The sequence below is a fragment of the Canis lupus genome, chromosome 2 (genome assembly GCF_048164855.1).
Source record: "Canis lupus baileyi chromosome 2, mCanLup2.hap1, whole genome shotgun sequence".
In the NCBI taxonomy this organism is placed as follows: Eukaryota; Metazoa; Chordata; class Mammalia; order Carnivora; family Canidae; genus Canis; species Canis lupus.
Window position 1 is genome coordinate 49,775,655 of NC_132839.1, and position 26,605 is coordinate 49,802,259.

Here is a 26,605-nt window from a genome sequence, read left to right on the forward strand (position 1 = left end):
GGCCAGTGTTGTTCTAAGTTCCATTGAGCCACACTCTGAATCCCAGGAGAAGGAGGACACAGTCCTTACCCTAGAGGTACTGGATGTTCAGTTTGCAGAGAATATAAAGCTGGAAGGGGAACAAATGCAGTCTAGTATAACAGAATCAAGAGTCACAGTGATTTTAATGGCATATATTCTGAACCAAAATCATATAAAATATACATGAAGTTTTGTCCCTGGGTATAAAAAAGAAAGAAAAATTGCACAAGATGGGAGCAGGGGGACCTAACTTGTAGAAAGACCTTGGAGGGGCATGGATTAGTTTTCTGTCACAGGGGCAGCTCTGACAAAGTGCCAGAAGCTGGGTGGCTTGAACAACAGAAATGTCTTGTCTCACAGTTTTGGAGGCCAGAAGTCTGAAGTCAGGTACCAGTAGGGTTAGTTCCTTCTGGAGGCTATAAAGAAGAATCTGTTACATGGCTTTCTCTTAGGCTTGTCTCTTTGGTTTGTTGATAATCTTTGGCATTTTTGCCTTGTAGAATCTCTGCCTTCACCTTCACATGGGATTTCCCTGTATGTGTACGTGTTTCCAAATTCCTCCTTTTCTAGAGGCATTGTTCATATTGGATTAGGACCCACCCTAATGACATCTTAACTGTTACATCTGCAGTGAGCCACATTCTGAGTTCCTAGGGGTTAATTCTTCAACATGAATTTGGGGTGGAAGACACACTCCGATCTATAATGAGGGGCTTTCAAGATCTAAGTCATAGTTTACGTGATATATTTATAGTCTAATTAATACAGACTAAGTCTAGCATAATGCTTGAAACTATATTAAAGTATGGTTTACAAATTATAGCAGGGGTGGCCCCAATGGACTCTTACAAAGCAAATTCAGATTGTTGTGCAAGCAATCTCCAGACCACTTCAAATTGTAAAAATGAAACTTTGTACCCATTAAAAATAACTCCCTATTTATCCATCCCCTGAGTGCCTGGTAACCATCATTCTACTTTCTATTTCTATGAATTTGACTATTCTCAGGAACTCATATAAGTAGAGCTTTTTGTAGTCCTTTGACTGGCTTATTTACTTAGCATAAAGTCCTCAAGGTTCACCCAGGCTGGAGCATATGCTAGCATTTCCTTCCTCTTTGGGGCTACATAATATTGCACTGTGTGGATATTCCAATAGCAACAGACTGCTAATAATTTGACCTCTTGGGTACCATGAAAGTTGCCTGATACAGATAATGGACAGACCATTGGAGGTATTTTGGTGATCAGAAAGGGAAAGGGAGTCAGAGTTCACCTTAGCCAGGGTTTGAGGAAAAGACTTTTGTGTTATTTACTAGGCAGGGAGTGAGGGTCTCAGGGAATAAGGAAGAGAAGGAGGCAAAGCCAATACAAGATAACTTACTGGGTCAACCATGGCCAAGTGACACTGGTTACCAAACTCTGAGAGGCCCATGGATGAAGGTCCTCTGAAAAACCTTATAAATGGTCTCAGGACCATAGAGGGGAGAAAGAGGGAAGAATTTATTCTGAATCTGTCTCTCCTTGGTCAAAGACTCACTCTGTGGTGGTAATCTCTCCACTCTTCAAGGCTGTGCACAGATGGGTGCCAAGAAGCATTCTGCAGCCTCCCACACCTCGGAGTCAGCAGGAAGAGCCATGTTAAAGAGGTGCAGGTATAGGCAGGAGGAAGACACTTCCAGGTTGTTTCTTCATGGAGTTACTCAGAGCTCATGCAGAGCTGGCTACTGTTGCAGTAGCTGGAATACAAACAGGTGAGCATCTGAAGATTTCAGGAGAGGAGTCTGGTACAGAATGTGAGAGAAAACAAGTGATGTGTCCTGGGTCCCCAAAATGCAACAAGGTGCTTTTCAGGTAATACCTAATGCAACTTATGTACCAAACTGGATATTATTTAGGCTCAGTGAAGTTAATGAACTTGCACAAAATCACGCAGTTAAGACTACAGGGGTCAAGTTGGGATCTAGAGGTAATTCTATCCTATTGCTTTTGAATTGAGAAATTGGGCTCCTGTTCTACCCATGAATCACATAGTGAATGTGTTTGAATTGAGTAGTCCATTTCAGGTCTCCTGGCTAAATTGGGTCTCTGGACTTACAAAGCTGGGAACCAGCATCTGGGGTATAGTGACCTCGCTGAGGATAGCTTCTCTCTGTGGTATCTCTATCTTGTCTCTCTCTACCGGTTCTAAAATATTAGCAAGTCTGTCAGAAGACCTGTTTTGAGTTGCTCCGGAGAGTATAGATTGCCGGGAGCAAATTTCAGCTTTATAAAAGGCTTCAGAACCATAGGCTGCCTGAGGAGGTGAAACCTTTTGATGTTAAGTGACCTGGGTAGACCAGAGCAGCACTAGTTTCTGTGAAGAGAAGGATCTTCTGAGTGGTAGCTCTGTATGTGAAACATGAGGGGGAAGCCATATTTTCTTCTCTAGGCATGGAACTGATTTCACTCAAGGAAGATGTGAGTAGCTGTGCCTCATGACCTTTCCCCCTTTCCCTCTTTTCCATCTGCCCCTTTCTTCTGCCTTTTTTCACCTCTTTCCTTTCGATTGTCCACCCTCCTTTTCTGCCATCTTTCCTCCTCCTCTTGCAAACTTCCCTCTGTCCATCCTTCCACTCTTCTTTACCAGAGATGATTCTTTGCAAGCAGAATATAAACCCTTAGGACTTTGAACAGAAGAGACTTCTGGGAAAGGAATTAGGAAACATTAAGAACCAGCAATAAGGTCAGAAAACCAGACTTGGGATCAGGACATCATGAGACTGGGACTATCAGAGCTTTTCGGATAAGAGGAAGGAAACCCAGCAATTTTTAACTCAAACCCAGTCCTCACATCACTTTGATAGGAAACACAGCTCTAGGAGAGTGTAACCAATCAGCCCACCAAAGTGCATGCTCTGTGATCTTGGATGAATAGAGTTCGAGTAAAGAAGAGTCTAGCAGAAGGTCTTTGCAGGGATCTCTCAGCTTCTGTGGTAGGAATTCAGGGCCCTTTCATAGCACCCAGTGTATGGGGCTGAGGGGTCAATTACCAAAGGAAATCAAGGTATAGTTATGAAGGAAATGGATGCCCAGTGGCCAAAATTTTTTTTAAAATATTTATGTGTCTTTACTCCCATTCCCCCCACCACCTTCTTCAACTACCTCACAACAAGAAATCTTGAATGTGGTTTTCATGAGCCCTTGCTCCTGGTGGAGGTCTGAGGCCACATGTTCTGACATTTCCTTCCAAGTGATAATGCATTATATCATATAGCACCTTGCAATCTATCATGTACTTGAAAATCTATTATCTCATTTCATACTTGCATTTGCTCTGGCTATGAACTACATTGTGTTCCTGCCCTCTCCCCCAGATGCATATGTTGAAGCCCTAACTCCTTATTTCTCTGAATATGACTCTATTTGGAGATAGGGCCTCTAAAGAGGTGATGAAGGGGTATCTGGGTGGCTCAGTTGGTTGAGCATCTGACTCTTGATTTCATCTCAGATCATGATCTCAAGGTCATAAGATGGAGCCCCACATTCGACTCACACTGGGTGTGGACCCTAGTTAAGATTCTGTCTCTCTCTCTTCTTCTCCCTTGCCCTTTCCCCTTACTGCTTGAGCATGTGTGTACACATACTCTCATTCTCTAAAAAAAAAAAAAAAAAAAAGGGTAATGAAGTTAAAACAAGCCTATTGGAGCAGGCCCTGATCCAATCCATCTGCTGCTGCCCTCTTTATAAGAAGAGGAAATCTGAAGACCCAGAGAGACACCAGGGTGCACACTGAGGAAAGACCATATAAGGACACATGTGGAATGATAAGGCAGCCATCTGCAAGTCAAGGAGAGAAGCCTCAGGAGAAACCAACTCTTGAGTTTGGACTCTAGCCTTGAGAGCTGAGAGAAAATAAAATTCTGGTGTGTCAGCTGCCCCATCGGCGATTATCTATTATGGCAGCCCTGGAAAACTCGTGCATTCTGTATGCAATGACCACTATGACTCAGGGGAAGAAACCAAGGCTTAGAGAGGTCATGTTGTTTGTCAAAGCCCCACAGTGAAACTAGGTCTCCTGGTTCTAATCCAGGTCTCTCTCTGCTACATCAATTTACTTCTTTACTTTCTGCTGCCATCTTCCCACTGCTGGAGATCAAGCCTGTCCTGATGGGTCTGTCCCTCCCCCCTGAGTCCTAAGCTCACAGAGGGAGTAGAAAGAGCCTGTGGCCTTTTAGTTGGATTTAAGCTGTTGAAGACATCACCATCCATAACTGTCAGCCCGAAATGTACTTTCTCTTCTTTGGTCCCTCTAGCTGATGAAATAAGACGAGACTCAGTGACTGCTGTGACAGCAGAATAGCTGACGTGGTACTTACTCTCTCCCAAGTGTTGGCTCTCTTACCAACTGTGCAATATGGAGCTCTAAGTGAATGTGATTTATTGCTGATTTAATCAAGGGCCTTTAATTTCAATAGTGATTAGCCGTCTTGTTGAAAAAAGTCACAGTAAATTTGATGATGCCTCTACCAAGATTATATACAACAAACAGTAATATTATATTAAAAGGGGCCCTTGGTCAGCCCAGAGGATACTGGGTTTATACTGTGAGTCATATTACGTTTCGTAATCTTATCCTTATGGGTTTAACCTCTTGCTCCCATCTAAACTGTATATTTTGAACTGGGGTGGGGCATATGCATCTATAAATAAAGAACTCTCCTAGAGGGAGCTAGCAGATACCAGCTAATGAAACAAATCCTCTTATGTCATCACCCATTATCTACTTAGGTATTGGACATCCCATTGTATCTTTGACTTTGACCTTCACTACAGCCATTCGTTCTTCCTAACAAGCTACCTCAAAAAATAAATGTACACTTCATCCAATTCTGAAACCTTATATTTCAGAGTATAAAGTCGATCCAGATGGATTGCTCCTCAGTGTCACCATGATGTGTGATAACATACCTAGCAGGAGAATTTGTCACTCACAGACATGCAGTCCTGGAATAACTGGTGTGTGCCTGGCCTGGGAGGGCTCAGTGTGTGTTTGCACAGATGACTTCCTTAGGACTGTAGCCCCACCAAAGGGTAGAATTAGTGAGAAGTACTTTGGAAAGTCCTGAAAAATTCTTAGCACAGTCATATTTTCCTTTCTTCCAGTGCAGTGCCTCTCACTTAGCACTCTTAGACCAAGAAAGAATGCTCATTGATTCTGACATGGTGGAGGACAAATTGCCCCAACACGCAGAAGTGCAATACTGTTAACCAAATGAAACAGGAGCCCGAATAGCACAAGTCATACGAATAAAGGCTGATCTGAAGGAAAGGTGAGCATTTGTTTTCAATTCAATAAAATAGGCTTATTTTCTCCATTTGCACCTGCTACATAAATAATGGTTATTGGTATACTTAGCACAGTCTTAACAAGAGAAAATTTTTGTGAGGGCAGTCATGGACTTCAACACTGAAACAGAAGAGCTTGTGTGCATAGAATTTTGCCTAGTATTAGCTAAATATCCATGATAAATGTTGGAAAAACATATAAGGTTTTCAAAACCTTTAAAATTGTCAGACTCCAGCTGTTAGGATAAACAAACCCTTACCAGGAATTTGGTTTAATAGTGTTCTGTCTTTATAACTGGCCATACCAAATTATCAATGGAAGTTTCATGGCTATCGTAGGTTTTCATGAGTTCTGTGTTTATACAAATATAAACAATTTTTCTTTTTTATCCAGCCCTGTTCCCATGATTGGAGCAATAGGAGTGTACAAAGGGATGAGAATTGACCCTTAGTGTTTGATGATAATAAAGAATGAGATTAATGAAAGCATAAAGCCACAAGTATAACCTTATCAAGTGTCAGGGTGTTTGCTAAGTGAATACAATATAAAAGAGCAGAGAACTTTAGCCAAGTGGTTATGGTATCTGTCCAGTGGGATTTAAGGGTGAGTAGAGATGTTTCACGGATGAGTCAACACCAACAGGTTCATATTTCAAATTTTTTCAAAATCATATTTTTACACAAATACTTCAGCTAGAAAGCAGCTTCAGATAAATTAAAAGAAGATAAGAAATCATCCAAGTTGACCTTATGCAAAGACAAAGTGTGTGTGTGTGTAGTTGTTTTCAAAATGGGAACATATAACAATAATGTATGAATGGCTTTTCATGTCAGTAAATATATTTCCACAATGTAATTTTAATTGTTGGGTAGTGGGCAGCCCTGGTAGCGCAGCGGTTTGGCGCCGCCTTCAGCCTGGGGTGTGATCCTGGAGACCCGGGATCGAGTCCCACATTGGGCTCCCTGCATGGAGCCTGCTTCTCCCTCTGCCTGTGTCTCTGCTTCTCTCTCTCTCTGTGTCTATGAATAAATAAATAAAACCTTTTAAAAAATTGTTGGGTAGTGTCCAATAATATGAAATGATTTCTTTAATTCCCTATTGTTGGGCATCCAGAATGTCGTAAGCCTATCATCAATAATGCTAAACCGAACCACTTTATAACTAAATCTTGGTGCTTACCCCCAGGAACAAATTTAGAAATGGAAGTGCTGGAGCAAAGCATATACACAATTTTAAAGCTTTTGATAGGTATTGCCAAATTGTCCTTCAGAAATGTTGTACCAAAGTTCACTCTCACCTGTAATGAATGAGCATGTCTGCCTTTTTATATCTGTTGGCAAAGAGTATTATAATTTAAAAAAAATCTGTCACATGATTTCTGTTGAATTCACTATTTCTGCATTTGGATGGGGATGAACCTGCTAATCCCTTTGCCCCAACACAGGCACACACACACCCACACCCACACACACCACACCACACACAGGCTTGTCTAACTGAGACTAGACCAGTGTTGGCAATAACATTGTCAACTAATTATCAGACCCCATTCCCCATTCCCCACAGTATGTGTGTGTATGTGTAGGTGTGGGTGTGTCTGGCTTGTGTGGAGGTTCACTGGGAGAGAGCAAGGACAAAGATACTGATGACCAGAATTCCAGAAAAAGGTCCAAGACGTCGTAAAATCAGAAAAAGGCTGGAAGGGAGTTGAAAGTCTGAAGTCTGAGATGAAAGGAAAAAGAGAGAAGCTCTGATAGACATTGCCAGATATCCCATTCTTCTCTAGATCTGAGCACTGGGAATTCTGTACTTTTTAGCTCCTTTCAGTTGGATGGGGCCATGTGACCATTCTGGCCAATGGTCACAGTGAAAGTAGTATTTATCCTTCCAGGTTGTAGATTTTGAATGGCTAGAGCATGACGTTCAGTCTCTCTTGCCCTGCTCCAGTGACATGGAAGACTTGGATTGAGATGTTAGAGTATGAGTCAAACCGGGTGCCTCAGTATCTGGTGGAGCAGAACTCTCTGCCTACCTGTGTGGGTCACATAAGTTGGTATGTGTAAGCAATAGCCATTGTTGTGGTAAGCCACAGAGCGTCTGTGGTTGGATTATTATTGTAGTCTAGTCTAGTCTATTAATACATAAAATCAAGTAACTGATTCCAATAAATTCCATGAAAAGTAAGGGAAAGATTTCTAAATAATTGCCTAGAAACTTTTGTTATAATGGACACTTCGGTTCAACAGTCTTCCTCAGCAGCCCTATGTGTAAAACAGAGAGAAGCAGAGCTGCCTTGGAGAAGGAGCCTCTTCATAAACCCCAAAGATGCTGGTTTGGAAACACCAGCCTGAAAATAAAAAACTAGCATTTGCATGCTGGCAGGGGTAGTGTGCTTAGAGGTCCATCCAGTTTAGATGGTGAGTGCTCAAAGGCAGGCAACAGTCACTACTTTTTTTTTTATTGCAAATAAAAAGTTTAATTTCGGAAACTGAATTCACCAGTTATTAATACACTAAAACATAGTCAATGCAAATTCAGATTAATAATAGATACAATAACTTTTATATAAAAAGATAACTTTTCTAAATGGTCGTAGGTGAATGAGTGAATTGTTTCACCCAGAATATTTCATTAATTTGAAATAAGAACATGAACCCTTTAGTAGATATGGAAGCAAAAACTCTGAAGATATTTTTGTTCAAGGAATCTGACAACTGATACTTCATTCTGATATCCTTAACATTCTAAAATATCCCATTGATGGCTTACTCTTCCCTGTTCTTGAAAACAAAAATCTAAACACCTAAGGCTATTCTTACATGTTATAACATAATCTTTTTCCCTGTTAATGAGCTATCTCTTCTAAAAACAATTTGATACAGAATTTGATCAATTTGCAGGTCTTTTAAGGTTCCCAGATCCAATTCTGACATGGTCTGGGGAGGATGCCCCTACATACAACACCAAATGATTCGCAGACACCAGCAAGGTGTCTCACCTCGAATCTGACACTCTACCCAGAGACAGTATCAGATTCCATGGGTTAAAGTTTCAGCCTTGCAAGTCTGCTTCCATTCCTACTTTACATACCAGGTGCAAGCCCCAGGTAACATCTGTGCTTCTGACACATCGGCTAAACGTTGGGGATTCCAATGACCTCCTTAGGTTGGATTGATTTGCTGGTGCGGTTCACAGAACGCAGGTAAACATTTAGTCTACCACTTTATTTAAGTCTACCACTTTCTATTTATAACGAAGGATATAAATCAACACCCAGATGTAAGAGCTGTATAGGGCAACATGGAGAAAGGGCATGAAGTTTCCATGCCCTCTCCAGCCACAATGTCATTCTCTCTGCAACTCCATGTGTTTACCAACCCACAAGCTTGAACTCAGCTTTTTGGGAGAGGTCTTTAAGGGAGGCTTCCTGGAATCATCTTGATTGACTAAGCCATTGGTCATTGGCTGATTCAACCTCCAGTCTCTCTCCTTTCTCCTCCTGTGAGGTCAGGGATGTGGGATGAAAGTTTCAACCCTCCACAGGGCTGGTTACCATGGCAACCAGCCTTACCTTGGTGGGGTGGCAGGCAGTGTCCAAAAGTCACTTTCATCAACATTAACAAGGGTTTGGGGAGAGAGCAAGGACATTCCAAGGGTTAGGAAATTCCAAGGGTTTTGGGAGTTGTGAGCCAGAAACTGTGGACAAAGATGAAACACCTATGAGAAATATAATTTATAACCTGAAATATATCTATATTATTTAATATATATTATATAATATATTATATATATATTATATATATACATATTTATACTTCTTATAAATCATAGGGGGCCAGGGCACAAATTTCACAGGTAGTTTCATAATGTAGGGACACCAAACAGGGTTCCTGAATCAAGGGCCAGTTTCTAGACTTGAGGCTTTGCCAGTTGGCCAAAAGCACAAGAAGTGTTGCCAGAATCAAGCCTTGTCCCTAAGGCATTAAGTGAGGTGCACAAGGGAGTGGTCAAGTGGACACTTTAAGGGGAGAAAAATCTTAATTAAATCTTGATTCTCTTCCAATTTTGGAAAAAGGGTTTTGTGTGGGGATAGGGAGATAGAAATTTTTCTACCTAAAATGAAACTCCCTGGGGATTTCAAGCAGCAGGAAGCCCAGTGCAAAGCTCACCATTAACCAATTAGTGTGATCGATGTGCAGAGCAAAGACTGGTAAAGAAAGCCAAGAGGAAAATCACCCCAGCTCTGAATTAACGGGATTGCCTGTTTACATCCATTGGGTCTGAGAAGTGATTGCCAGAACATTGTTTTAGTTTGCCGTGTGTGGGCAGCTGTAAAAGTCTGCTCTGTGCAGGAGCAGGATTTTAATGATACATATTTTATAAAGAATAGCCACACTCTGCCTTGAAAACTTACCAGTGTCAAGTCCTCTGATGTCGGAGTATTTCCCCCTCTCTCATTATGGGAGTCCTCAGAACTTCTTGTCACAAGTTACAATCTTTTGGACCCCTTCTGTAGATCCTCGATCACATTTTACTGATCACATTTTACTTTGCTGCCGAGTTATAAGAAATTTAGGCAGTTAGGGAAGTGCAAATCAGACCTTCTGAACTCTGAAGCCTTTCCTTATTATGCGTCTTATGCATCCAGTTTGGGGTTGAGTAATTATCTTTGACACTGCAAATAACAAAGTTTCCAAAGAAAGCTCTACCATATAGAATGCAAATGCCAAACTGTATATCAAACCAAGTGTGATGATTAATTTTTTGTGTCAAATGGCCGGACCACGCATGCCCAGATATTTGGTCAGACATTAATCTGGGCATGTTTTGTGAGGGTGTTTCTGGATGAGATTACCATTTGAAGTGATAGACTGGGTAAAAAGTTGCCTCCATGTTGTGGGTGGGCCTCATCCAATCAGTTGAGGGCCTGAATGGAACAAAAAGGGTGATCCTCCTAAGACTAAGAGAAAATTTCCTCTGCCTGACTGTCCTCAAGCTGGCACATGGTTTTCTCCTGTCTTCAGATTGGAATGGAAACATTGGCTCTTCTTGGGTCTCTAGCCTGTAGGCTTTTGAGCTAGAGCAACATCATCTATTCTCCTGATCTTCAGGCCTTCTGACTCAGACTGCAACTAACTCACTGACTCTCCTGGGTCTCCAGCTTGCTGAATACAGATCTTGGGACTTACCAACCTCCATCACTGTGTGAGCCAATTTGCCAATTCCTTTTAATAAATACCATTATAGATAGATAGGTGGAAACGAATATAAGACAGATACAGATATAGGTATCTTACGGTTTTGTTTCTTGGGGAGAACACTTGACTAGTAACAGCAGGAAATGACATCTTGCCTTGGTGGAGGGTCATGATGCTTTTTAGTACCTGGGAAACAGGATACCTAAAATAAAAACATACTTCCAACTTTATTTTTTTTCATACTTCCAACTTTAAATTGCACATTGGCAACACTGCCTCAGGATCTGTTTCAGATCTTGTGTATTGTTTACTTAATTAGGATAATTTCCAGAGAATATATACAGTGTTAATATATTGCTCTGGAACAAATAATAGCCAGGAGCAGAAACATCTGATGCTTTCCTTTAACAAGAAGCCTGATAATATCAACTTCCCTATAGTTAAGAAGTGTGAATTGGTTCTTGCTTGCCCGAGTTTTCAAATCTTTGGCAATTAAAAAAATCATACCACTGGTTCATTTTACACTTGACTCAACCTTAGAGTACAAGATCTGAAGTATTTGCACTTCTGGCCACTCCACTGTTGTCTTGCATCCACGTACCTTGGCGCATTCTATGTCTTTGGCTTGGAGAGAAAAAAAAAACGCTACATTGTGTAGAAGACACTCCTACTATTTATCCTTGATATTCTAGCTCAAGGGCCACCCTCTCTGGGAGTTTTCTTTACTCTCTAGAAAAAGTAGGAAAATTCTAGTCTTCCCAGATGCACTCATTTCTGCTACAGGAATTGTCCTATTTGTTCCATCTGCTTATTTTAACCTCTGCCTTCCCCCTGGGTAGAAAGTTTCTGGACACAGGACCTTATTTTTATCTTTTCATATTGTGTTGCTATAATATGAATGCTAGCTAGCACTTATTGACTACTTATATTCTAAAAGGTTTTTCATGAATGAATTAATTCAATCTTCATGATGATCTGATGGGGCAGATTTTATTAGTATCTTTATTTTAGGCTGAGGAAACTTACATGAGAAGAGTTTGGACACATTACTCTTCTCTTCTGTTTGGTTGATCTACAGAGCTTTCAGCCAAGACATTTTCAGTCATTCTGGAATTTCCTTATTCCTGAAAAATCTGGCTTTTGTTAGCTGCAGGTGAGCTACCCACAACATTGAGTGTGGGTCTTATCACTGAAGAGGGGCAAGTCAGTTCAAGGGAGCCTGGTATAGCAATTCAATAAGTACTCCAAAATTTGTTACTTTCATTTTTTTCCAGCTTTATTGAGGTATAATGGACAAATAAAAATTGTACCTATGTAAGGTATACAATGTGATATTTTGATATATATATACATTGTAAAATAATCACTATAATCAGGCTAATTAACGTATCTATTGCTTCACATAGTTTTCTTTCTTTCTTTCTTTCTTTCTTTCTTTCTTTCTTTCTTTCTTTCTTTCTTTCTTTCTTTTAAGATTTTATGTATTCATCTATGAGTGAGAGAGCATGAGTGGGGAGAGGGGCATAGAGAGAAACTGACTTCCCACTGAGCAGGGAGTAGGACATGGGGCTTCATCCCAAGACTCCAGGAACTCCAGGATCATGATCTAAGACACTTAACCAACTGAGCCACCCAGGTGCCACATTGCCTTTTTATTCCTTCCTTCCTTCCTTCCTTCCCTCCGTGAGAACACCTAAGATCTACCACCTCAGCAAATTTCAAATATACAATACAGTATTCTTAACTATAGTAACCATGCTGTACATCAGATCTCCAGAACTCATTCGTCTTGTATAACTGAAATTTTGTTCCCTTTGGCCAGAATCTTCCCAGAGCATTATTCCCCAAGCCTCTGGTAACCACCTTTCTCACTCTCTGCTTCTAGCAGTTTGACTATTATAGATTCCTCACATAAGTAAGATCACCCAGCATTTGTCTTTTGGTGTCTGGCTTATCTCATTTAGCATAATATCCTCCAGTTTCACCCATGTTGTTGCAAATGGCAGGATTTCCTTTTTTCTTTTTAAAAAATTTTAAGGCTGAATGGTATTCCATTGTATATATATGCTACTTTTCTTTACTCATCTGCTGTTGGATATTTAGCTTGTTTCCATATCTTAGCCATTGTGAATAATGCTGTGATAAACATGGGAGTGCAGAAATCCCTTTTAGGTACTCTTTTCATTTCTTTTGGATAAATATTCAGAAGTAGTATTCTGGGTCATATGGCAGTTCTACTTTTAATATTTTGAGGGATCTCCATACTGTTTTCCATAGTGGCTGAACAATTTACATCTCACCAACAGTCAGAAGGGTTCTCCTTTTTTTCACATCCTCACTAATGTTTGTTATCTTTTGTCTTTTTCATAACCTTCACTTCTTTATTCATTCTTTCTCTCTCACACACATATGTATGTATAATTTCCAAATTTCCTTTTTAATGGCATTGTTGAGGGGCTAATGGAGAGGACTGGCATTGAGAAAATCCTTCTTTTTTTTAAAATTTTTTTTAATTTATTATTTTTTTTTATTTATGATAGTCACACAGAGAGAGAGAGAGAGGCAGAGACATAGGCAGAGGGAGAAGCAGGCTCCATGCACCGGGAGCCCGACGTGGGATTTGATCCTGGGTCTCCAGGATCACGCCCTAGGCCAAAGGCAGGAGCTAAACCACTGCGCCACCCAGGGATCCCGAGAAAATCCTTCTTGTAGGTGAGGATGAGAGGGGGGTGGGAGACCAAGGCAGTGGAACACTCCTGTTTTTCTCAGGGCTGTCTTTCTCATCCTCAACCCACCTTTATCTTCTCCTGCAGCATCCCTTTAGTTGTTGCTTGGTCTCCACTCCTTGGATCCCTCTAAGGCTATAATGGAACATCTCAGGGAAATCCCTGTGGGTCAAGTAGAGGACAAGTCCCTCCTGAAAAGTGTCTTGATTCTGATTGGTAGGTTAAGCATTGGAGAGAAAGCTTTGTTCTTGTTGTGAGGAGTTGCCAACGTTTCTCCTTAAACTACTCAAGGAGAAAGCCAGGTTGTCCAAATGGTGTGCCAGCTCACAGAAGGCCTGGGAAAGATTAGATAAGGATTCATCTCATGCTTTACAAGAGCCACATGTCTGTGGGAAGTCTCTGACCTTAGACAATCAAACTCAGTTTGGAAGATTCCAGTTTCAAGATAGTTGAAGCAAATTAAAACTTGATACTTGTCTGAAGGAAGACACTTTCCTGCCTATCAGCATCCTCCCCCTGGAACATCAACCAGCGATCCTTAGATGTACATTATATATCTCATCATTTCTTTGCATTTATGGGACTAAATCTCTGGGTAAATGAGTGAATCTTTCAAAAAAGCCACTAAGAGAAGACTGATGGCCCAGAAACAGGACCTGCTAGTGGCCAGCAAATCTCTAAAGCAGCCTTGGGTTGCTCTCCTTTGATAAAGATGCAAATTACGTTTGGTATGACTTCTCAGAAGATGCCTGCCTTTGGAATGGGTAAAAAATTTTTTCCAGGTTCTTGAGGAAAGAGACAATAAATGCCTCTGTGCAAAATGTCCATGTTGTTTTATAGTCCTTCCCATGACCAGGAAATAGGCAAGAGGTTGGATTAACAATTAAGCAGTAGCATGTTAAAGAGATTTCCTTTTCCATAGTAATGTGAGTCCAACACAGAAGATGCCCCTAACATCATATTGAATCATCACTTGATGATGTCAGTTGTTCCAAATTTTATGAAACCCAAAGGTGTATTCAGAAAATGAAAATGTGGATTCATCCATAATTTTATTCTCTGGTGCCCACCTGCAGGGTGTTCCCCGCTTCCAACATGGGTGAGCATCTCTGCTGTAGGAAATAAAAAAGATACGAGGTCTTAGGGGACCAGCTCAGCTCTATCTTCACAGACTCCTCTTCAATCAGAATGCCTATACTTTCTTGCCAAATCATTTCTACTTGGCAGGTCCTCTTATGTCTGAGAAGAGAAATCCTTATTAAAATTTTATATACACGTATTTTTCTACAAGATAAAGGAAATTGGACTAAGAGACTAATTGTGGTCAGTGCTTTCTGGTTGAAGGAGTCCATACTCTCAGGAGAATAACAGGAAGTCGGTAGTGGTATCCAAGTGGCTCTAATGGTTTTAGACAAACTATTATTGTGGATGTTAGGACCCCAGACACAGGGTGCTTCATTTAATGCCTTCTCTAGGTGAGAGAACTTTCTGCAAAGGGCACTGATGTCACCACTTCCAAACAGAGCATGTCATAATCTGCACTTTTGTCCTGTGAGCTGACCCAGGCCACAGTGTTCCCAAGGTGGGAATTCAGGGGTATCAGTAACTCCCTTATCTAATTAGAAGGGTCACAGACACACCAGATGACCTCATTGCACTTAAAATTGATATTCAGAACAGACTTGGGAGTGTCTCCCTATTATAATTTTATGTGCAGCTATCACTGTGACCAGTATAAAATGAGAATTTGTGACAGGGGCTTATTTTAAATGTCCTTGCCAGTCAATGCAGATTATGGACCATGGGAGACACAGGGCTGCTATTTTCTTGTAAAATGTAGCTAATAAATATGTAAATCAGACTATCTTTATTCATAACCTGGCAGGGATCGGACACGAGATAACAGCCAAAAAACACTATGTTATCTATAATATTAAGTGATTTAATATCTGAAAACCTCAAACACTAGGAAAAATGGCATGAAAAAAACATTTTTTTTCCTGATCAACTTTTTGGTGAGCAGTATTTAAGATGCCTGTTAATTCTTTCTGTGCACAAGCTTGGAACTTGAAATTATATATATATATATATATACACACACACACAGATACATTATATATATATATATTTTTTTTTTTTCCTCTCCTAAGCCACTTTGTACTTTCAACAGAGGCAGTACTCTGTCTTTAAAGGAAGAAGCTTTCTCTCTTCTCATAATTACCTCCCTGTTAGAAGCTGCTTCTTCAGCTGTGGCCCATCCTTCTTATTTTGTTAATAGGAGGCTTGGAAGCACCAGCAAAATCCCTCATGCTTTTATTTTCTTCTTGGGTCCAGGACACCACAAGGTGGAGGAAGCCCCTTGAGCCAAGCTTCTGTAGCCCCCCATCTAACCTTCCCCTGCCAGCCTGCTGATGGCAGCTTCCCCCGAGGTCTATGCTGCCAGGATTGCTGAGAAATGACCTTCCTGTTAGAAACTAAGGGACACATTTCCTTTCAGAGATGTGTTTTTCTCTGGGTCATCCAATTATCCTCACCCAGAAGAGTAATCACTGAGACACGGAGCACTCTTGGAATTGGAGGAATTTTAGAGGTCATCTAGCAGGGTTAACGCTTTAGATCCCCTGGGGAAAGAGGCTCAGAAAGACGGAAATGGATCCTCAGCCCAGTTCTGGATTTCCCCCAGTTCTGTGCCCTGACCTTGGGCAAGTTACTTCACTCCTCAGTCACAAAACTGGGATAATGATGCTCAGTGTGGAAACAAGAGGAGCTCTCTAGAGAAGAGAGCTGACACAGTAAATGGCCCAAGGTAGGCACTCAACACATGTGAATTTCCCTCATTTCCCTCATTTTCATGTCCAAATGAGGAGTTTATGTTAAACTTTGGACCATGCAGATGAGCAGATTCTTCTTCAAAAAGTAAATGTTCATCTAATGGTTTATGATGTATATGTTCCTTTCACCTGTATTGTCTCACTGCATCCTGGGAAGGAGAGGTAGGGGATGTCACCCCCATTTACCTGTGAGTGTGCAGAGTCGTGGAGAGGTTAACCACTTGTAGTCTTCCCTCATACTGCTGTGTGCATCCTCTTAATCCTGCTCCATGTTTTCTCTCCCCTAGCATTTATCATTTTCTAACTTACATGATTACGACCTTTACCATGTATTGTCTTTCCATGCCTGCTAGAATCTGAGCTTCATGAGGATAGCTGCCCATTCTGCTTATTTCCTAAATGAACCTGAAAGCCCAGAATGGTGCCTGGAACTGAGTAGACAGGCAATATTTGATGACCAAGCTGTGTATGTAATAAGTGGGTGACAACGAAAGGCTCAGACCCAAGACGTCTATCTCTAAGTTCCATTCACCAAGTAGCAAGGGCATGATATTGATTACTTTGAAAGAGCATGATCCAGATGAACATATGACAGGGAGGAAGGAGCTGGGAGGGAAGGAGAAGGAAGGAAAGAGATGAGGGAAGGAGAGAGGAAGGGCAGGTGACCCTTTGGGGAAGTACTGCCCAGAGTGGTACAAGGCTCTCTCCTCCAATGCACCAGGTAGATATCATCACCTCCACGTCACCTCTGCACAGTGGCTTTGCAGACAGATGATAAGCAACAAGGTGTCTGTCCTCGGTTCTCTCAGCATCACCTCTGCCAGTATTTCAGCTCCTGGCATCACCTTCAGAATGTCACCATGATACCAGATGCCTCCTACTCAGCTCTAAACATGACCCACAGGAGCAAGACGAACTGTTTTTAACTGTGCAAATGCAGGGTTTCATCTTTGATGAGAAGATCTGGGCAGGGCTTAGTACAGTCCCAGAGGTGGATGTCCTCATCTGCCACAACAGATACAAAGCAGTCATCTTTGGGACATTTTCGTATCTCTCTGAGTACTATCTAGAAGGAGAGACATGGGATGGTCTGGTCAGGAAAGAAGTAGAATCATTTCCCAGAAGGTACACCATAGTTCCAGGGGAAGGGGAAATTGGAATGAAGCCATTTTGAGTCTACATAGGCAGCTTTCTGAAAGGGCAAGTTTGTGTGCCACAACCCCAAACCCAAAACCCAAAAGTCCATTCTCAGAGACCTTTTCTTATTTATTTTTTTTTTTTTACCAGTTATGGAGACATCTTATGCCCAAACCCCTGTGGGAATATCTCCTGTCTTGCTTGAGTCACCAAACACAAGAGCAGAAGGCCTTCCCCCCTCCACCAGGATGTGGCCTCCCCCAGAGGAGTTTTTATTGTCCTTGTACTCTTCTCCCCACCAATTTGGTTACACACTGTGGGCCTCCCTGGGTCATTTTCTTCCTTGTGCAGCCAATTCCTGTTATTCGAGGTACCTAGATGTGTAAAAATCACCACAAACATCAAAATAGCAAATTCAGAAACATTGTTTCTGGGGGAAGTGCAGGGTTAGGTTTTTGCCAACCTCTGATCACATTTTCATCCATCCATAAGCTTGTTTTAGATATGTTTCTGTGTAAGGGCACTTTATTTATTTATTTTAAGGATTTTTATTTATTTGGCAGAGAGAACAGAAGCAGGGGGAATAGCAGAGGGAGAGGGAGAAGTAGGCTCCTCACTGAGCAGGGAACTTGATGTGGGGCTGGATCCCAGGACCCTGGGATCATGACCTGAGCCAAAGGCAGACACTTAGCCAACTGAGCCACCCAGGTGTCCCAAGACACCTTATTTATAGTAGATGTTGTTGACTCATCAACACGGAGCTCACGACCAACAGCAAAAACTCATGCCTGAGCAGAGCTTATTCACACACCTATTTTCTCCGTGGGGCACATTGCAGCCTTCTTGCACTTAGGACCATGGGACAGCGCTTCAGCACTATGCCTGAAGGCCATTGTAAACAGCGACATCACCAACCAAAAGCACAGAAATGTGAAAAACATGACACTAAGTAGACCATGATAAGGGCACTTGTTTACAGAATGAGAGCTGAAGCAAGAAGGCAGAGTGGTACCTTGTTTGAACCCAGCTGGGAATGTGCACATTGGCAACTCGAATTTTTTGCCGCTCTGTCTGTGTCTGCAAATGACCATGACAGTGCCATGACTACTGACTCGGAGTTACAAATACATTTTAGCAGGTGGGTGAATTGACAAATTGGAATCTGTGAACAATGAGGACGGGCTGGATTTGCAGAAGTGGTTGGCAGGGTGGTGTGGTTTCTGGGAGAATACATCCACAGCCTCCAGCCAGCAGTTCCCTACCAAGAGATACCAAGGGGTAGATCTTCCTACCCCTGAGGGAGATACCAAGCACAACAGTCGTCAGTGGTTTCACTAAATACTCTGTGCTCCATGACGTCATATCATAATCAAATGATCCCACATTCATTCCATATTTGGTCCAAGAAGCCAGGGTGTGGCATTGGAGTGTGAGGGGCCAAGTCAAGTGGAGATCACCACCACCACCACCACCACCACCACCACCACCAATCATCACCAACAACAATAAAACAGGAAGCATTTACCTTGTGCCAATACTGTTGTAACCACTCTACACGGTGAGCCTTCACAGCAACCCAGTGAGGCAGGTTCTGTCTGTAACCTTACATTATCAAAGAAGAAACTAAGTCTTTGTCAGGTTAAGTGTTGGGCTAGTTTCAGTAAGGCCAAGTGTTTACAGTAGGTGAGTTTCTCTTAGAAGCTACATGGTATGGCTGCCCAACACTGTGAATGTACTTAATGCCACTGAACTATATGTACACTTTACTTTTTAAATTTTATTTATTTATTCATGAGAGACACAGAGAGAGAAGCAGAGACATAGTCAGAGGGAGAAGCAGGCTCCCCGGTGGGGGGAGCCTGATGTGGGACTCGTTCTAGGACTCCGGGATCATGCCCTGAGCTGATGGCAGACTCTCAACTACTGAGCCAAGCAGACATCCAGAACTGTACACTTTAAATGAAAAGTGTTATGTTGTATATATTTTGTATATGTTTTACCACAATCAGCACACATATACACACACAATGCATAAAAGTGTCTATTTCTCCGACCCCATCATGGAGTTTGAAAGCCTCTGTGCCTTTGCCATGCTGTTCCTTTGTCTGAACGCCCTTTCTTGGGTTGTCTGCTTATTCACCCTTCAAAATATGCCCCCAGCCGGGTCATCTCTTTTGTGAATCCTTTTCCTTTCCTGTTTTCCTTACCCCCTCCATCCGTAGAATGAATCACTCCTTCCTCGAAAGCAATTCTGAATCTCCTACATATTTATTATTATTACACGTGAGATAGCAAATTGCAAACATTTGCCCATGCATCTTTCATTTCTGTTCTTGCCTGTGACTCCAGTACCTAGTACAGTCTCTGACACACAGCAAATAATCAATAGATGTTTGTCAGATGGAAGGAAAGTTTCACTAACCTATTTTCAGTATTAGGCAAATGATCATACCTGCCACAAGGCCTGAGATACCAAATGAAGGGAGAAATTGTCATCCCGAGCTTAGACCAAAGTTTCTGTCCAGCCAAGACGTTTGTTTGAATGTGGCAATTGCTTTTTATTACCATGAAGGCCTGTTTTCCGTGATTCCAATCTAAAAGTCATTTTGGAATGTCATCCATGAAACTATCTCAACTTTTCTGTACCAAAACTGCTATCGTATGACATTTTCATTTTACTCAGAGCTTTCATGTATATCACTTTATTTCACCATCACATGTGCAAGGTGGCAGTCTGAGGTGGTGACCACAGACATGCTGGGGTCTCGGATTCCAGTCCCCCCTGCTCCGCACCCCCCATACTGACCAGCTCTGTGATTATGGGCAAGAACTTAGAAATTCTGGTTCATGGACTTACTCCCTGCAATAGAGGAGTAATGCTCCTTTCTTTGTCTTCTTATCCAGATCATTCCAAGTATCAATGAGATAGTATATGTGAAATGTCTTTGAAATTTGGAAAACATTTTGAAAATAGGTGTTTCTGTAATTTGGTTTATCAGTATCCTGTTTAGCTTCCTTTACCGCAAATATGTCTCTTTTCAAGATCTAGGCGTGTTCTACTTTTCTAGGACCCCGTGACCTAGCAGAGAGGGTATAGTGTGGTATGCTGACTGCCTCTCACCTCCGTGCTCATGGCAGACATCATTAATCAACCACAGCACTATTGCCTGGGCTCTGGATGCTTCTGAGCACACTGCTCTGCACAGGGCACGATTTTTTCAAATCATCCATTGTGAAGAGCCCGTTTTTTCTCTCTTTAATTTCCCACTCACAGCAGACTGGAATGCAGTCCTACTACCCACGACTAGTACACAGCACATGCCACAGTAGACTCACCACACGAGTTTGCAATCCATGGTGTGGTCCATACCCTGCCCAGTGAATCAAGTCCACTGATCACACACTAAGGTGTTCTGGCAACATTAAATTGCTGTACGAGTGCCTGAATGCTTATTTTCCACTTCTTGCACTTGGACTGTACTTTGATAGCACTGCCCTAGGCAGCAAGGCTCAGTTAATGTAGGTTAGCCTGTGAGATTAACTCCCTTTGCTGTTTCTGACCCTGACTCTTCCTCTGTAGAATGTGACGAACAGCACCAACGTCGCAGGTGCCTTTATGAGAACCCAATGAGACAGGATGTGAGAAAGCTCTTTGTAAACTCAGCCATGTTATCCAAATGTTAGGATATTACTGCAATCCCCATATCTATTGCCTACTCTTTGAAAATTATGTAACAATACATGTAAAAGCTTTGCTCAGCAAATGCAGGGTATTTTCTCATTATTATGGTCTATCTCTTTGTGTTTGTTTTCCTTGACCAATATGTTCATAATTTTTTTTTGTTCAGTTCTTATTTGCCAGCACTTCAACCCTATCGTGGGAGCATGTTAAAATGTCACTCTGAGGCTTTCAGCAGGTCATAAAGCCTTAGAACAGCACAATAGGTGCCAAGTACCCCCACATCCTTAGCAGGGCTTGCTGAGAGATTGGCAAACCAGTTCTGCAAGCCGCAGCCCTGCAGGCACTTCCACGCTTAAGGGAGGAGGTAGGGAATGGTGCAGGAGGGCTTCTTAGACGGGGTAGTCAAGGGTTCTATGCTCCACATGTGTGCATGCACATGGTGTGTGTGTGTGTGTGTGTGTGTGTGGTAAGCATGGTGAGTACCCTGCAAAAGTGCCTGTGAGGGCAAAACCTAGCAAACATGTACCAACCACCTTCTATCCAGAGGGATCAACTCAGATGAAACTGATCAGTGTGGAAGATGCTTCCCTTTCTTCTAATCTGCTCACCCTCTTGGCCCTGCTTGGAACAGCAGAGACCAGGCATCCAGCCTGAAATAAGCTTGCATTGGGTGAGGAACTTACAATGCTTTGATCACTGTACTTTACTCCACTAACAATAGGTAATATCTACATTGGACCCTACATTTTGTTGTCAAAACAAAGGGATTATTTATTATCTCAGAAAACAATTTATGTGGCACCTGGGTGGTCCATTCAGTTGAACATTTGACTCTTGATTTTGGTTCAGGTCCTGATCTGATAGAGCATGGGGCTCTGTACTCGGTGGGAAGTCTGCTTGTCCCTCTCCTTCTGCCCCTCCCCCTCCCAAACAAATAAATAAATGCATGTTAAAAGAAATTTTTTTTTATTTATTTGAGGTTGGGGGAGGGACTGAGAGAGAGGGAGACAGAGAATCTCAAGCAGACCCCTGTCTAGCATGGAGCCTGGTATAGGACTTGATCCCAGGACCCTGAGATCTCGACCTGAGCTGAAAACAAGATTCGGACACTTCATCCACTGTGCAACCCAGGCAGCCCTAAAGAACAATTTAAAAACAGAAAATCCTGTCTGAGATTTCATCCAGGAATGGGAGAAAAAGTTGAGTTTGAAGGGACAGAAGGAAAAATACTTAAATTGATCTTTTAACCCTCTATCAAGTTAAGTTGATCCAATATATGGGTTTCATCTTCATGATTATAGTCCCTCTTCCCAACATTCTGCAGCTATAGGGAGTGTCATGACTGGATGACATAATATCAGGTGCAGAGCTAGAAAACTAATGAAGTCCTACATGAAGAGATGGTTTTCCATACTTCTCACATATTAGAATGCTTTTGCAGAGACCTGGTCAACTCTGATCACCAAACTAGTTAGAGTTGTATTTCCTCAGAAGTAACCACCCTAGCTTTAATAATTAAACACAGTGCATCCAGCACCCACCACCTCTACCACTGTCATTTTCCCCACCATCACTTCCATCATCTTTACCACCACCTCCACCATCATGCCACCTCCGCTACCATCATCTCCAACTTTGCTTCACTTCCATCACTTCCACAACCATCACTGCCATCTTTCCCCATCATCAGCTCCATCACTTCTACCACCACCTCCATCATCATCTCCACCAACATCATCTGTATCATTGTCACTTCCACCTCTACCACCACGATTACCTTCACCTCCACATCCACCATCACCTCTACCACCACCATTGCCTCCTCCATCTTGCCATTATCATCACCTCCACCTTTCCCACCATCACTCCAACTCCACCACTACCTCCACCCCCATCACCTCTATCAACGCCTCCACTTCCAACTCCATCAGCTCCACCTCCTCCACCACCACCCCCATCACTTCTACCATAATCTCCACCACTTCCACCTCCAGGACTGCCACTACCACCACCATCATCATCTCCATCATCACCATAACAATTATTGCCATCACTACTGCTGCCACTGCTGCCACCCCACCTACTGTTCTTAACCCCCTGTCACCAGCAAGATCTTCACTACCATCAGAGTCATTACTACCAACACCACCATTTCTGCCACAGCCACTGCCACCACCATCACCCTGCCACTGTTTATTATATATTAGTATGTCCCAAGCAATGCTAAATAATGCATGTGCAATATCTTATTAACCCTCATGTCTGTCTTTGTAAATAAGTACTATTATTATTCTTATTTTACAAAAGAGGAAACAGAGGGTCAGAGAGGTTAAGTAACTTGTCCAAGGATATAGAGATGCATTGAACTCTACTGTAGCTTGGTAAAACAAAGAAAATCATAGAAATGCAGTTCTTGGGGGAATCTACACTTGAGCAGCATCTTTCATTAGGTAAGACTAAGACATTCCTTCTTCTCATGGTTTATCCCTTTGAAGTTACTTTTAATGGAGATTTAATTAACAGGGAAAATATACAGGAAACATCAAATTTCTAAAATATATCTCAAGGCTAAGTATCCCCTAAATCCTAATCCTAAAATGCTCAAGAGTGTTTTCAAACACTTGTTGACAGTGAAAAGGGCAGCCAATGGAGGAGGAGAAACTCTGCTTTTCTGGGGATAGTGGGGGCTCTGTGGCTCCTGGTGGTTGCTCTATTATTAATTTCCTGAACCATTTACTTGTTCCCTAATGACAGTGGTTTTGCGCTTCTTGGCTAAATCACTACATCAATGAGGTAAGTGTTTTTGGAAACCCTTATCATTATTTAATGCAGAAGAAAATGATCGCCCAGTCTCAGTTCTATCTTCAAGCCTCCTTTCTAGATTCTTGCTCTCTGATTACTTCCTCTCCTGTACCGGCATCATCCTCTCCAATCCCCAGACACACCCCGGAGGTGGTTGTTCAGCTTTCTTTTTCCTACCTCCATGTGCTCTTGATGAATATAAAAAGAGTTGCCCCAGCCACCCACAAGAGGACCTAGAATTTGAGTTGGTTTTGTTTTGTTCTTTCCTAACTGACATCTCTTGCTTAAGTACCCCTTGTGAACAACAAGGCATACCTATAGGGATAATGATAAAACTATCAGCTAGGTTCTGAGGTATAATTTGTAGATGCAGGATTCAATTGAATTGTTACAAAGATGGAGGTATTGGAAAGCATAACTTTGCATCAGAGTCAACAGGGGCTGAGGGCTGAACTCCAAGATGAAATATTGATTGCCAATAGATGCCACTTTTGAGAGCCAGCTCTTGAATTTCCCCCTCAAGTATGGCATGGTAAAAAGGCAAGCACACATAAAATACTTCTGCTACATATGGAGCATGATGCTTTCCTAGAGGGAAAGCACTTATATAATTGTCAATGTTAAGAGCTAAAGTTGCTACTTTTTTAAAAAAATAAAAAGCCAGTTTTACTTGAAAAATGACAAATAAATTCTGGTTGCTTGTACTTGGGCATTTAGAAAACATTTTTCTAAAAATATATCAAGTGAAGCCATCATGTTAAGTACAATAACTGAATTTTTGTTGCCAAAAATAAAATTTAAGGTTTCAAGTGAAAATCAGACTTTTGGAAAATTTGTATTTGCCATCGTGAGCTTGACAACTTTCCAATAATGACTTTTTTGATGTGATTTGTGGTGATGTTATGTAATTTTACATATGGTATAATGAAATATGACACTTAGAGGATCAGCATAACTCAGTGAATTAATATTTTCTAAATGGTTTCTGCGCCATGTTACAAAGACATAATAAGTTGAATATCTATTCAAAGTACAAATTAAACTGATAGATTTTAATGTAATAGTATATGAAAAATGTTCATTAATAATGTTTCAAATTCTATATTGCAACTAATATTTAAGAAATTGCAACTTGCTGAGAGTTGATGTAGTAGTAAAGACAAATATGCACAATTACTGAAAAAGACTATTAAAATCTCTCCCAACTACAGTTGTATGGTGCCATATTTTCTTCATATACTTCAAAGAAACCAACATATTGCAGCAGATTGCAGATATGAGAATTCTGTTGTCTTCTTTAAACTAGACATTAGAGATTTTTTTTTAATGCAAAACAATGCCATTTTTCTGACTAAATATGTTTTGGGTTTGGAAATACAGTATTTTTCATAAAAGTGTGGTATTTTTATTAACTTGTAATGCATTTGTTTTTTTAGTAAATTATTAAGTTGATATTTTAAAAAGTTTTCCAGTTTTAATTCTTAGTTGATAAGAATCAGCTTCCGCCACCATATATATTTATAGTTTATATTTAGATTTATAGTTATTTATTTATATTTATAGTTGATAGATATATATAAAGTATATATTTAAATATGTTAGTATATATGTAAATGTGTCTGTGTTGTGCATATTAGATAAGCAGCTCTTTGAGGTCCTAAATAAATTTTAAAATGAAAGGATCCTGCAACCAAAAATTTAAGATTGTTGCTGTATCTCATAACAGTGTGGTAAAAGAAACTATTATGTATTTGTCTCCCTTTTTATTTATCTATTTAGGTATGTATCAGAGCATTGATTGAAGATTTACTGTGGGCCAAGTAAATCAGGTTTGAGGAGATACAAAGAGAGATATGACAATTTCAACAACATCCTTGTGTCAAGGGAATTACCTTTTTGTAAATGAATATTAAACGACACAAAGAATTAATTTACTCTTTCAACAAATATTTCTAAAAGGTGTAAGTTCTCATGCTGAGAGTGAGGGCAATGTTGACGAGTCTGATAGTCATATTCTGGAACTTAGATGCTAGCATGAATTAGTCAATTAATTATTTTTTTTTCAATTAATTACTTGAACAACATGCCAGCTCTAGGAGAGTTCATCAAGAAGTAGTTAATCAATTAACAGCTGATGATCAGTTAAACAGGGCAACTGTCACAGAGGAAGTGATGTTGAACTGAGATCCCCAGGAAGAACAGGAATTATCCCTGAAAAGGAGAGGAGGGAAGGAGAAGAGTTTCTCAAATAGAGTGGACAGTAACGTGAAATTGAACTGAGCAGGAAGGGCACTTTCTTCCTCGAGGCGCGTCATGAAAGTTGCTGTTAGGGATGAGGAAATCAGCCCCTCCATGATGAACAGATGTTCTTGACTCATTCTCTGCAAATATCAGCCAAAGAGAGCCTTAATGTTTTACTGCCGTGGGCAAATATCTTGAACCCTGTATAGAGCTTAAATGCCTTACTCTCCTGGACAAATACTGTAATCTCTTATTGATCCTAAATGCTGTACTGGACAAATACTTTCTTTAAATACATGTTCTCAGAGCCCCTATATAAATAACCTTTTGCTGTTTGATGGCTTATGTCAAGGGTCACCTTTCCCTCCCTAGTGAGTATCACCATGTTTCTTCTTCCCTACCTGAGCATTACAAGGTCCTTTCCTTTGCGGACTATAGTGCAAATCTTGGAGTGATCCCTTGTTGTACCTAGATCAAAGAGAAAGCCTGTCATTTTGATGTGTTAAGAACTGGGTAGACGTTGTCCCTGACCCTTGGCAGGTAAGATGTCTCCTTCCAATATAGTTTTTATAAAAGGGGAAGCCTTGTTTTCAAATTCTGTGGGTTTTCCCCTCCATAACATCATCCCACAGAAATCGA

At 41.2% G+C, this 26,605-nt stretch overlaps 1 long non-coding RNA gene across 1 annotated transcript; it reads left to right on the forward strand.

Annotated features, from left to right (window-relative positions):
* LOC140610220 (uncharacterized) lies at positions 1–25,626 on the forward strand. The gene is made up of 4 exons (XR_012011967.1): positions 1–76; positions 1,591–1,774; positions 5,166–5,332; positions 25,505–25,626. It is a non-coding gene; the product is annotated as an uncharacterized lncRNA (long non-coding RNA).
* The last annotated feature ends 979 nt before the right edge of the window (positions 25,627–26,605 follow it).